The sequence below is a fragment of the Camellia sinensis genome, chromosome 5, assembly GCF_055761805.1.
Source record: "Camellia sinensis isolate YWXY chromosome 5, ASM5576180v1, whole genome shotgun sequence".
Classification (NCBI taxonomy): Eukaryota; Viridiplantae; Streptophyta; class Magnoliopsida; order Ericales; family Theaceae; genus Camellia; species Camellia sinensis.
This window is the reverse complement of record NC_138965.1, coordinates 160,733,083-160,746,774: the sequence shown is the minus strand read 5'-3', so window position 1 is coordinate 160,746,774 and position 13,692 is coordinate 160,733,083.

The following is a 13,692-nucleotide window of genomic DNA, read 5'->3' as shown; positions in this document are numbered from 1 at the left end:
ACGCTAATTAATTAATTGAAAAAATGAAATAATTTTATACTAATTGATTTATAATGAAAAAAATAATTTATGTAATACTAATTATATTAACTTTTATTAATGAAATAAATTTTTTAAAATTAAAACTAAAAAAAAAATGACAGAATAATTATTTTTATATTATATAAGGCTAAAAAGGACAATTACACATCAAAAAGTTATTTTACACCTTATCAACCAAACACTACCCTGCTGCTTAAATTCAAAATCTCACAGCTGCACCAAACAGGTTAACAACTTATGTTCACAGCTATAAGTTATAATCTGTTAAGGTATAATCTATAATCACTTTTCCACAGCTCTACTAAACGGGGCCTAACATTTAAAGTAGATTCGGGTGTTGTTTGGGAAGGCAAGTTGGGGCTAATTTAGCCACTAACAGACAAAAAATGCTAATTTAGCCAAATGGAGACAAAACAGACTGTACGTGCTTGGCAATAACCTTTATTGAGGTAAATCTACCAAACTACCCTCACTCTCCCCTCTGATTCTGAGGCTTATTGCCTCACCACACACACAACATTTCTAGGGCACACAATATTCGTGAAACGAATGAGGCGATTAATGTATACCAGTGGTAACGACATCTGAGGAAGCTTTCCAGAGCCGATCGGCACTGGAGTACGCATCTGCGGCATCGAAGAAGACTCGTGAACAGGATGGCAAATCGAACGGTTGGGGCGTACGTTGGCGGCATCGAACAAGAAGTCACCGTCTCAAACACCACCGATCTTCAGGTAAGGCTTCATGGTCGTTTTGATTTCGTTTCCCTTTTCACGCAAATCCGCTCCTTGCTTCCAATTTGCTTGGGTTCATGTGTGAAATCCCTTTCTCTGTTAAATACAATGTTTAAAAAAATAAAATAAAATAAGTGTGGACTCTATTTTTTGAATATCCATAGTTGTTAACCCCACTGCCAAATATGAAGTGGATTTGTATGTTTGAGTTCCCAAATCTTACATGAATATTTCCATTTTTTGATTGTTTACTCTTTAATTTTTCGGTTTTGTACGCTACTTTGTAAAATGGGCCAATAACACCGACCTTGCTTGAGAATAGGGTTTCGAAGAGTGGTCTGTCAAATGTATTGGTCTGTTATGTTACAGTGCTCTGTTTGCTACAATACATAATTATAGTGCTCTGCTCAAATTTGTCATCCATTTTCCTTCATTTATTTTCTTTGGTGAGAACGATAATTCAATGCAGATCATGACATTCCCATATCCATGGTCATTACGGTTAAATTAAGTTCAGACATTTTGCTTCATCCAACTCAAGTCGATTTGGATCTATTGTTATGTAAATGTACTTGCCGTAAATTGGACAGATATATATAAATCTGTTGTTATATATATATATGATCAACCCATGGTAAAAATTGAGAAACAAATACATATGAAGAACATTAAAAACCTGTTCTTATACATCTGTTGTTCATTTGTCTGTTATACGTATGTTCAGATTCTTAAAACAATATGTTCTTGATTTGAGAAACAGATACATGCACATCTGTGCTTAATAAAGTAATCTGTTCCTCAGTTGTTATTATACAAATGTAAGGGAAATCTATTTGGGGGATAAGTGTATGATCAATCTATGATACAAACTGACAAATCGGACATAGAGATGAAGCAGTTTATTATTTTTTTGAACTTCTTGTGTGGGAATTTAAATGTATCCAACAGTTTATGCAAATGTTAATCCATTTCGAAGCCTTTGCACTTACTCGACGCAAATTGATAGGAAACATACGGTGTTCATGGCTTTTGATTATTATTATTATTATTATTATTGGTTTGGGGTTGTATATCTCCAATGTGTGCAAGTGCATATTGATAAAAGAACGTGGATGAAGAACATAAAATAGAAAAAAGCCAAAATAGATTTTTAAAACTTAATTAAGAGACGTAAAAAATTAATTTCACAAATTTAATTTGAAAAGAAGTTTACCACTGTAATACATGTGGATGACTAAAATTTTTCAAAAATAACTTTTATTAATGGTAACTTATGACATTAGTATTTCTACGTTACCATTTTCATTCTTGTAATCGTAATTGATTTACTTTGATCACGAATGTATAATTTGTAATTAATTGATTTTGCCATAACATGAATTCTTAATTTGATAATGTAAACACATGGTGTTCATTACTATGTTCCATATATTTTTATTGTTTTTTTGGGTTGTATATATCCCATGTGTGAAAAAAGCCATATGGGTTACTATACAAAGCTATGGATGAATAATACTTTTACAAAATCAATTTCATTAATGGAATCAAATTACGACAGTAGAATTGTACATAAGCATTAATGGAATAAAAAAAAAATTTGACAAAAGCGTAAATGAAAACAAAAGGACCGCAAAAATAAGTCTCATAAAAAAAAATAATAATAAAAATTCCAAACAGAAATTAGCATTTGCCACGTAATTTGGAATTGTTATAAAACACATGAAAACCCATTTTTCAAAAACAAAAACAAATTAATGTATAGAAATAATAAAAAATGACAATTTTGTAAATTTAAAAAAAAGAACCACAAAAATATGGCTCATCCAAAAAAATAAAGCATAAAAACATAAATTAGCATTTGCCACGTAATTTACAAATAAATAAAACACATGAAAACACATTTTTGAAAAATAAAAACAAATTAATGTATAAAAATGAAAAAAAAAATGATAAAAACGTGAATTTTAAAGACAGAACCACAAAAATACACCTTATTGAAAAAAATAATAAATAAAAACATAAAACCAGAAATTAGCATTTGTCACGTAATTTACAAATAAATAAAACACATGAAAACCAATTTTTTCAAAAACAAAAACAAAAACAAAAACAAATTATTGTATAGAAATAATAAAAAATGACAATTTTGTAAATTTTAAAAAAAGAACCACAAACATACGGCTCATCCAAAAAAATAAAAAATAAAAACAGAAATTAGCATTTGCCACGTAATTTACAAATAAATAAAACACATGAAAACTCATTTTTGAAAAATAAAAACAAATTAATGTATAGAAATGAAAAAAAATGATAAAAACGTAAATTTAAAAAATAAAACCACAAAAATACGCCTCATCGAAAAAAATGAAAAATAAAACCATAAAACCATAAATTAGCATTTGTCACGTAATTTACAAATAAATAAAACACATGAAAACCCAATCTTGAAAAATAAAAACAAATTAATGTATAGAAAAAGAAAAAGAAAAATGACAAAAACATAAAATAAAAAAAAAAACATAAAAATCCTCCAAATCCCCAAAAAAAAATATATATATATATATTTCCACTCCAATGACGTTGACGTGGAGGATGTAAGGCAAGGAGTTGACATGAAAAAATCACTTGAAGGGCACTTTGGTCATTTATCACGAAGACACTTCACCAAAAAGCAAAAAAGCCAAAAAATCTTTCCCAAACTAGGTTTTTTAGCCCCAGACTAAAATAGTCAAAAAACCAATCCACTTCTCAAACGGGGGCTCACAAACATTGTTTATATGACCCAACTATTATTAATATAAATATTTGTTGTCATATTTGAATATATGAATTGGCTTCTCTACGGGATCCGTTTTAATGATGTAAATCGTTTATTAAGTGTGGTCCTCTGTGTATATTATTTATAAATAAAAAATTAGGTTGATTTGATTTGTAACATTTTTGTTTTATTATATTTATTTTCAAAAAAACAAATAGTCTATTTTTAAGAACACAGTTGCCGTCTATTTTTTTTTAAAAATGAACGTAATAAAATAAAAATGTTATAATTATCGAATCAATTTAATTTTTTTTATAAATATTATACATAGAGAATCTTACAAAATAAATTATTTAAATTATTGAAACAAACCTTGTGTTGAGGTTTTCCAAATTCTCTCAAGTTCAAAGAATTTTGATTTGGTTTGATGTGTCATAAACTTTTATTTTTGAAATCTGCTACCCTAGAAGGATCAAGTAAATTTAGAATTTTTTTTTTAACAAAAAAAGGTTCAACAAAGACCATAAAAAGTATATACATGTATTTGTGTGCGCCTTTAGTAGACTTTGTTTTTGTCAAAGATTTTAACTTTTCTATATATATATATATATATAAGGACATCACCCGTGCTATGTACGGGATAAAATAATATATTATTTATTAAAAATATAATAATTATATTTATTTATTTTTATATTTTGTCTCTCATAAATAAAATTTTATATATAAATTTAAAAGTTTGTTTCCAGTTGTTCCTTTACTATAATATTTACTCCTAAACATTGATTAAAATTGTTGTATTGACAATTAATAATTAAAATTATGCTTTGTTATAAAAAAAAATGACATAGTTCTATACTTCACTATTTTAGAATAAAAATATATGAATTTTAAAAAATTGTTATATTGGTTTTTGAAAGGGAAATAATTGAAAAAAATTTAAAAACTTAATGAGTATGAAAGAATCATCGTAATATGTAATCTAAAATATAAAAAAAATTTAAAAAAATGAATAAAGACTTTGAAAAGATGTGATTACAATCAAAACTAATGCCATATATATTAACAAGTATAATTTTATTTGAATATCTATTTATACTTTAACATGCTTATTTAAAACAAAAATAAATAAAAATAAAAATATTAATATTAATAATTTTGAGTTTTAAAATATGATTTTGTAAACTTGTTATATTAACTTTTGGAAGAAAGATATTTGAATTTTTTTACAAAATTAAAAAATTGAATATTAGTCATTGAACAAATCTTATAAGATTTAAAATAAAATTTATAATAGGAAGAGATTAATGATATTGCAACATATGAATTTTAACATTTTTAAATTAAAAAAAAATAGATTAAGAATTTGAACTTCAATTATCGTACAATATTTTTATTTATATAATAATATAAATAAGGATAGGTAATAGATAGATTAAAATTAATTATAAATATAGTTATATTTAAAAGGATATGATTTTGTATAGCTATATTTAAAATTCCCAAATTTATTTTTTAACTTCCTATATAAAAAGATTAGAAATTTTAAATTACATATGATCTTGTTCTAAGAACATATGAACTAACAGTGAAAAAAAAAAAGAGTACCGTAAAGAAAGAGGGGAGATGCACATATTAAAGATAAATAATTAAATAATTGACTAACACCTTTAACAATTTTGAAAAAATTGTTTCAAATTAAAATTTTTCTTTTTATAGTTTTGAAAAGCTATTATATGCCTTTGAAGTAATGCTCTACACTAACTGTCAATTAACATATATCATGATATCAAAAAAAATAAATTTTAAATATATATATATATATTTAAAAAAGTAATGATATACAAACATAAAATCAATATAAAAAACTTATTAATAATGACTTTGTTTGGATTTTGATGTATCACTTTATAATGAGTGAAATGTTTTTTTATTATACAAATGACCTTACCACGCCATTTTAGTATAAAAAATATAGTAAAACAATATTAATCAACAAAAAATAGTTATAAACAAAAAACAGATAATGGTTGGTGGAGAGGAGGGAGAAATAACACACAAAATGTGAAATATAAAAACAAAAAAAATAGTCACAGATAAAAAAAAGAGAAGAAAAAATGGTCTATCTAAAGGATAAAAGAGCATGTTTAAATAATATAATATATTAAATATAAACTAACCTCCAAATTGTCTCATAAAAAGAAAATTTAAAAATATGAGTTTCATTATTCTATGAATGTAATATTTATCGGGCGAAAAAGACATGAATGGCTTGGAAAAAAATAAAATGTACGATGGCTAGGATTTTTGGATAGAATAAATAATTGGTTAAAAAAAGAGTACACAAGAATAATTTTTTTCACCTTTCCTTTTTCTGAATTATAAATAATGGAATCATTATAAAAAATAATAAATTATGAGATTTTTTAAAAAAAATTATATGCAGTATAGATATGCTTAAATTTATTTGGGAATAAAATTGTGTTTAATTGTGGAATAGAGAGAGAATCTATATATAAGGTTTAATTTTTATTTTATATTAGGATTAATTTTAAATTTATATAGATCAGACTAGTTGTGAAAGAATTAATAGTACTAAAGTGACTTTTCATCTGAGAGACTTAAGTGTTTCAAAACCTTAAATCTAATTTTTTGAATTTTTTATTTTTTGGGATAGAATAAATAATTGGTTAGAAAAGTGTGCATAAGAATAATTTTTTTCACATTTCTTTTTCTAAATTATAAATAATGGAATCATTATAAAAAATAATAAATTATGAGATTTGTTTTTTCAAAATTATATGTAGTATGGATATGCTTAATTATATTTTGGAATAAAATTGTGTTTAATTGTGGAATAGAGAGAGAATCTATATATAAGATTTAATTTTTATTTTATATTAGGCTTAATTTTAGGTTTATAGAGATCAGACCAGTTGTGAAAGCTATTAATAGTATACATTTTATGGGAGGTAAGAGAATTTTCTTTTCATTAGATTTATATTCTTTCTAAATAAAGGCTTGGTTTATTTTGAGAGGGAGAGGGGGGTTGAGAATTATGTGCTTTTTCTTTCTTTCTTTTTTTCCAGGAATATATTTGCATTAAATAATTCTAAAGGTTAATATTTTTTGTCCTTGGAATAGCTAATAGATGTTTTAATTTTTTTTTTATAAAAATCAAAAATTCAAAAAATTAGATTTAAGGTTTTGAAACACTGGGTGTCCTAAAAAAGTGCACTTTTTGTCTTTTTACGAAAAGATGTGCAGAAAGTAGTAGAGAGGTGATGTGATGGAAAAAAGATAAAAAGATGGATTATATAGTAGATGCCAAACAAACCCTTAAGTCTCTAAGATGAAAAGTCATTTTGGTATAATATATAGCATAGATAGATAGATTATGAGATTTAGGAAAGAGATAAACATTAGGGAAGAGATTTTAAGAACTTGTAATTTAATTATTATTTTTTAAATCTATAATTACTTTGTTAGCTAATAGTATTATTTTTAAATATTTTTAAAATTACAAAAATTAGCAATTTTAGTTTTTTTTTATTATCTATAGTTACTTTGTTATCTAATAGCACTATTTTAAAATTACAAAAATTAGCAATTATGGTTTTACATTCTTTTTAATTTACAATTTTTTTAAAAAATATATATATATAATTAATTTGTTATGACGTGAGATATGTGTTTTTTTTTTAAATTACAAAAATTAGTAATTTTTTTTTAAATCTATAGTTACTTTGTTATACAATAGTACTGTTTTTAAAAAAATTTAAAATTACAAAAATTAGCAATTGTGATTTTATGTTCTTTTTAATTTATAATTTGTTTAAAAAAAATATATAATTAATTTGTTATGAGATGAGATATGTGTGTTTTTTTTTTTTTAAATTAATGTATAGTTACTTTATTATGAGATGAGATTTAGGAAATATAAATATTGAGGGAAGAGATTTTGGGAACTTGTAATTCAAAATTCAACAATGATAGTTGACCTGAAAAATCATGGTTCGAATGGCTCCAAACATCCAAAACGACGTCGTTTTAGGTGTAAAACGACGTCATTTTGACACATTCGAGCCATAAAAATTCAGGTCACAAAACATTTTCCTTCAAAATTTTAGGAGAATTGGGAATGTTGTTGCGCGAGCTGTGCAGCGAAATGGGCGAATTTCGAGGCCCATTTATTCGATAATCTAAACCGTTCATATTTTAGAATATATCAAGTAGAATATGCTTGTAAAAAATTAAGTTAATTGGATATCGCTTACCCATTCATCTACTCACATTTGTATTCATTTTGATACTTTAAATCACAATTATTTTTTATTTTTGTAGATACAAATGTGAGCGGATGAATGGATAAACGATATCCGATTAACTTTATTTTTTATAGGCATGTTCTACTTGATGTATTATAAAATATGAACGGTTCGAATTATCGAAATGAGCCCATTTTGCTGCACAACAGCTACTGTTAGGCAGCCCATGCAATTGTATCCCCAATTCCAATTTTAGGTCGTTTTTTGTTTTATTTTTTAATCTATAATTACTTTGTTAACCAATATAATTATTTTAAAATATTTTTAAAATCACAAAAATTAACAATTGTGGAATGAGACTTTAGAACTCTTATCAGCCTTATTCACTAGAAACTTCATTTTTGTTATAATATATAAATAGATAGATAGATAAATATGTAAATATATATTTTAAATATTTAAATACAAAGTATATATAATCTACTTTTAAGATGGCAAGAAAGGAGAGTCCTTAAACAATCATTTTTATGAGTAGCTTATTTCACATATCAAAACTAAGGTTAGGTTTGACATATATTAAAAAAAAATTAAAAAGTCACTATCCTATTTAAATCATATTATCTTATTTAAATCACATTACCTCTTTATTATATTACTTCAAATCCAATCTATATTTAATAAAAAATTAAAAAATACACTTATTTAATACATACCCAACAATCCCTAAACGAGCCATTCATTCCACCCAACTCTCACATTTGGTGAGTCAAATTCTCAATCTCTCGTACACAAGAGAATGGTAATTCTGTTGGACCGTAAACATTAGTGATTTGACTTTAAGGATCAAAAAGTAAAAAAAAACAATAATGTTAGAGGGTCAAAATTTTTGTGGCCACAATGACTCAAAATTATCAAAACGATGTGACAATTTTGAGCTATTGTGTCCACAAAAATTGTGGCCCTCAAACATTTTCCAAAAAAAAATAATCAACTTGTTTGTTTTTACTTTTCAAAAAATTCTATTTTTTTATTTTTCATATTTTTTGTTTTTACTGAATTTTTTTAATATTTTAAGCATTTTTTTTTAATTTTTTAGATACATCTAACATAAATACACCTAAAAAGTAAAAAAACTATAAAAAAAAATCTTTTAAAAATTAACTAAATACCAAAAATACAAAAAATACAAGAATTCAGTACATTTTTTGTATTTTTATATATTTATTAATTTTTTAAAATATTTTTTCACAAATTTTTTACTTTTTAGATACATCTAAGTAAGGTACATCTAAAAAAGTAAAAAAAAATGTTTAAAATTTAAAAATTATTCACTAAAAACAAAAAAATACGAAAATCAAAAAAGTCAGTTTTCAAAAAATTTAATTCAGAAAACTCAAACCAAACACACTGAGTGGCTTCGTTTGGTAAGCCTTTCAAATTATAGTTCCACCCATTGATTTGAGTGTGGTGTTTGTTTTGAGCTTTCAAATCATAATTCTACACTCATTTCTCAAAACTCAATTCAAAATATAATCATTACTTTTCAAAACTCATAATCAAACACATAATTTAAAACTCTTTTCAAAACTCAATTCAAATCAATATTTTAATTTTTTTAAATATTTTAAATATTTTAATATTTAAATATGTTACGATTTTGAAAAAAAAATTATTTCCTTTGTAATATTTTCAATTAACAAAATTGATTAATGGTATTTTATGTTAATAATAAAAAATTTTAATTGAATTTTAAAAAGAGTTTGGTTACAAGTGTTGATCAGAATTTTCAACAGTGTAAAAATAGTGTGTTTTGTTATGAGTTATAACAATTTGAATTAAGTTTTGAAAACTCTTTCTAAAATTCATAACTAAACAAATTTTCTTACCTCATTTGTCAAATCAAACTCTCAAAACTCAATTCCACATACAATTCAAAACTCAATTCAAAAACTATAAGCAAACAAATTTTTTACACTCAAATCATAATTCAACAGCTCACAAACTCAAAATACAACTCATATTCTTAAATCATATTTACAAAACTTTACCAAACGCAACCAATAATATTTAGTGTGTTTGATTTGAGTTTTTTAGATTAAGTTTTTTGAAAATTGGGTTTTTTGATTTTTGTGGGGGTTTTTTTTTTTTGTAGTTAATATTTTTAACATTTTAAACATTTTTTTTTACTTTTTTTATGCACCTTACTTAGATGTATCTAAAAAGTAAAAAATTTGTGAAAAAAATATTTTAAAAAATTAATAAATACATAAAAATGTACTGAATTCTCATAAATTATTATTTTTTGTATTTTTGGTATTTAGTGAATTTTTAAAAGGTTTTTTTTTCATAATTTTTTACTTTTTAGCTACATTTATGCTAGGTATGTCTAAAAAAATTGCTTAAAATATTAAAAAAATTTAGTAAAAACAAAAAAAAAAAACGAAAAACAATAAAATATAATTTTTTAAAAAGTATTTTTAGAAAACTCTCGCCAAGCAATAATGTTAAATATTTCATTTGTTTTGCCATAAAATATTTTACTCATTTTTATTTGTTTGATTGGACACAAGTAAATAAAATATTTTTTTAACCAAAAAAAAACTTTCATTAAAAGCCCAAAAATGACTTCCGTTCCAAAATTCCGGAGTCATTTTGCCGATTGGGGAGTGGGTTGGCTTTTTAATTTTTTGACTTTTTTAGGTGTCGTTTGGGAACACTTACGTTTTTAGTTTTCTGTTTATATTTACAAAAATTTTAAAAACTCAAAAAAAAACTTGTTTAGTAAAATTTTTGATTTATAAATCAGTGGTCTCAGTTTATAAATTTGGCCAAAAAATGAAAACACAAAAAATGTGTTTCCATTTTGAGTTTTGAGTTTTTTTTTTTTTTACCACCCAACACTAGCCACCACCTGCCATCATTTTCCACCACCGTCTTCCGTCACCACCACCTACCACCCACTCCCCACCACCACCTGCCACCCACTTACCACCACCAGCCACCACCCGCTGCCGCCACCAGCTACCACCACCCATCTGCCACTCACTCGCCACCACCATCTACCCCTCGCCACCACTACCACCACCACCCATCACCCACCTGTCATCCACCCGCTACCACCCACCACCCGCCATTACCACCACCCGCCACTTACTTGCCACCACCACTCACCAGCCACCTGCCACTAGCCACCACCACCAGCCACCTGCCACCCACCTGCCACGACCACCCACCACCACCATCACCCATCACCCACCCGCCACCCACCTGCCGCCACCACCCACTTGTTACCACCTACCACCAGCCACCGTCACCCACCCACCCACCACCACTACCACCACCACCACCCGCTACCTACCCGCCACCACCCACCACCACCACCATTCGCCACCCATCTGCCACCACCACCCACGACCTGCCACGACCGCCACGACCACCCACTCGCTACCACCCACCACTCGCCACCGTCACCCACCCATCCACCATCACCACCCACCACCTACCCACCCACCCACCCACCATCACCACCTACCACTCACCCGCCACCACCTGCCATCCGCCACCCACTTGCCACCACCACCCACCACCCGCCACTACCACCCCCTCGCTACCACCCATCACTCGCCACCGTCATCCACCCACTACCACCACCCGCCACCACCACCCACCCGCCACCACCACCCGCCATCCACCTGCCACCACCACCACTACCACCTACTCGCTACCCCCTACCACTCGCCACTGTCACCCACCCACCCACCACCGTCACCCACCCACCCACCCACCCGCCACCACCTACCACCACCAACTACCCACCACCCACCGTCACCACTTTCCACGACCGTGTTCCGCCGCCACTTGCCACCACTTGCCATTTCTCACTCTTTTTTTATATTTTTAAATTTTTTAAAACATTTTGTCAATTACCAAACGCGTTTGTAGTTTATGTTTTTCTAAAAATAAACAAAAAATAAACAAAAACCAGTTTATAAAATTTTTGTAAATATAAACTGAAAACGTAAACGTTACCAAACACACCAACTATTTTAGCATGAGACTAAAAAACTTAGTTTGTGAAAGATTTTTGATTTTTTAAACTTTTTTATAAGAAAAATAATGTAATAATTATAGAATGTGATATTTTATCTTATTAAACTAAAAAAAGATATTTTATTTTTTATGATTAAAATAGTCAAAAAAAAAAAAAAAAACCCTAACCAAGGCTTCCCAAACGAAGCCTTTGGGCTAACCCGCAAGACACCTCTCAACTGTTGGGAAAACCATGGTCGGCGCAACCTGCATTGGTTTTGCGGCAGCCTATGTGACTGGTTCTCCTAGTTCAATGTCCACAACCAATTGCAAGTTAGAGACAGTGCAATTTGAGTCTTGCGAAAATATTTTACAAACAACAGCCAAACACTAAAAATAAGAAAAATATTTTAAATGAAAAATATTTTTTTATATATTGTAACCAGCGAAATTTTAAAATTATTGAGGAAAAAAAAGGGCATGCAACACAAATTTGTTAGAAGAACAATTACCAAACTAACCCTTGGACTTAGACAACCGTGTCCATAATGGATTACGACCTATTTTGACAATTGAATTAAAAGTAAAAAGTATGGTATTTAGAATTTTTTTTTTAATATTAATTCTTTACTATTTCATACATTCTTTCAAAAAAAATTTACAAAATCAATTTCTAATCTACTTTCCAAAATAAGTCTACTGCTAATACTAATTTAAACCATATATACCATGGTCGAGTTATCTAGGATACATAACCATACTCAAAACTCGTAGCCACTAAATTGAGGGATGAAACAAGGGTTGGTTTTGAGGAGTGATATATATATTTTTAATTAAAATATGATGTACAAAATACTGAAGTGTTTGGGAATTGCTTTGACCTTTTACTCCCCCTCCCAAAAAAAAATAAAAAAAAAAGAGAAAGAAAAAAAAAAGAACAGAAATGTAAAGAGAATTGAAAGAATCTTTGACTTTATATGTATATTTTTTTGACTATTTAACAAATTTATTTATTTATTTTTAGCTAAAATTTAATCTTCCTAAATCTGACCATTAAATGGTAACCGGATTTCAAAAAAAACAGAGAACTAGACAGAAGAGAGATTTGCTTTAGGACTGTGTTCCTCAAAATCAGTTCTAATCTAAATTTTAATCACTATATATCTAAACTATCTAATAAATAAAAATTTATTTTGCTTAGGCAAGTATTTCAAGAAAATGCATAAACACGAACTTCAATTTTTTAGAATATATATCAAACGAATTTTATGAAACATGTAAAGACAAAACAAATTATTCATAACTATAAAAATGCCATTATCAATGAACTATAAAAATTATATAAACAGTGAAAAAAGTATAAACACATTTTTGTATAAAGTGAATGTTTTATAAATAGGATGAATGAACGGATAGCCATCAAATTGAGATTTTGGTTAAAGAAGTCAATGAGAAAAAGAAAAAGAAAAAAAAAAAAAAAGTACCTTGTGAAACACCCTATATTTATTAAAATTAATAAAAAGATAAACTCTCTATCCTCTAAGATCTGATTTATCCCCCCGTCTATTTTTAATATGTAATTCTCTTCACTTTTTGTCTACATTGTTGCCACCATTATTGTACCTACTCATTAAAATAAAAAAAACCCTACTTATATCAAATACTGTTACTACACAGGTACTTAGTCCTAGTTTGGCAAACTATTTAGGCTAAATAATTACAAAAAGACAAAAAAAAAAAAAAAAAACAAAAAAGCCAATAGAAAGTTTGTCATTCCAAAATCAAAAAGCCAAACAAGAAAACCAAACAAACAAAAAAATTTTAGGCTAAAAAAGTCAAAAAAATAAAAAAACTAATTAAA